The 909-nt window shown below is 39.8% G+C and overlaps 1 protein-coding gene across 1 annotated transcript in view; it reads left to right on the top strand.

Annotated features, from left to right (window-relative positions):
• Positions 1-909, top strand: part of LOC116686406 (uncharacterized protein PB18E9.04c) — a gene marked incomplete at its 3' end in the record, with an annotated part of 51,747 nt that overhangs the window by 32,767 nt on the left and 18,071 nt on the right. The window lies entirely within an intron of this gene.

The raw sequence follows: 909 nt of genomic DNA, 5'->3' as shown, positions 1-909 counted from the left end.
ATAAGCGGATGAAGATGGATGGATGGACCGTGATATTATTATTACACAACCATACTACCTCAAGAAGTATTTGGCTACAGTCAGACTGCAGGCCTTAATGATAGTTTATTCCAAATCTGATTTTTTTTCCTGCAGTTTGGGAATAGAGACGTTACAACTGCCACATCCACATTATACCCTTTACAGCTTACAGCCATGGAAAGTATTATAAGATAATACCCATAATAAATTACAGCCACTATATCGACTATCACAGCTACAGGAACTCGGGACTGCCCTCTATGAGCCTGCAGTCAGGGCGGGTCTGCCCCATGGGTTTGTCGAGTTAAAGCACTCTGGATTCAGCTATTAATGCATGTTACAACTTCTAAAACATAAGGATTTAAATAGAGACTATTTAAGTGTTCCTGGGGGGTGGCTGTTGTGACGACATTTGACACAAAGTGACGTCCGAGTCACATGACTGCTGATCTGACTGTCCAGACTCAGGTCCCATTTCTTTATTATCTGACTTGTAACGGATTTGGACCACATATGAAAGTGGCCTACATTTTGCCTGCAGTCTGAACGTAGCCTTATAATTACTTTAGATTGACGGCTCCAGGCAATCAGGTTACTGTCATTAAAAGAATTGAATAGTGCGATAACAATTTATGACATATTTATGATGAGTCCAAATTGTTTCACTTTGATATTATTCAACTCATACAGCCTCAAGAAATATTGAGAGTTTTGATTGACGGCTCCAGATATTGAGGTTCCTGCTATTTGGCCCCACCTGTTGCTCTGGATGTGTATTGGTGTTTAAAGTCAAGACCAACAAAATATAGAACAATCTATTTTTAGGGGGATAAAACGTCTTATAGTCGGGTCAGGACAGAATTTCTAGAAGCTGTACCACAAAACAAA

The sequence above is a fragment of the Etheostoma spectabile genome, unplaced genomic scaffold (genome assembly GCF_008692095.1).
Source record: "Etheostoma spectabile isolate EspeVRDwgs_2016 unplaced genomic scaffold, UIUC_Espe_1.0 scaffold362, whole genome shotgun sequence".
NCBI classification, from domain to species: domain Eukaryota; kingdom Metazoa; phylum Chordata; class Actinopteri; order Perciformes; family Percidae; genus Etheostoma; species Etheostoma spectabile.
This window is presented reverse-complemented; position numbering and strand designations above follow the sequence as displayed.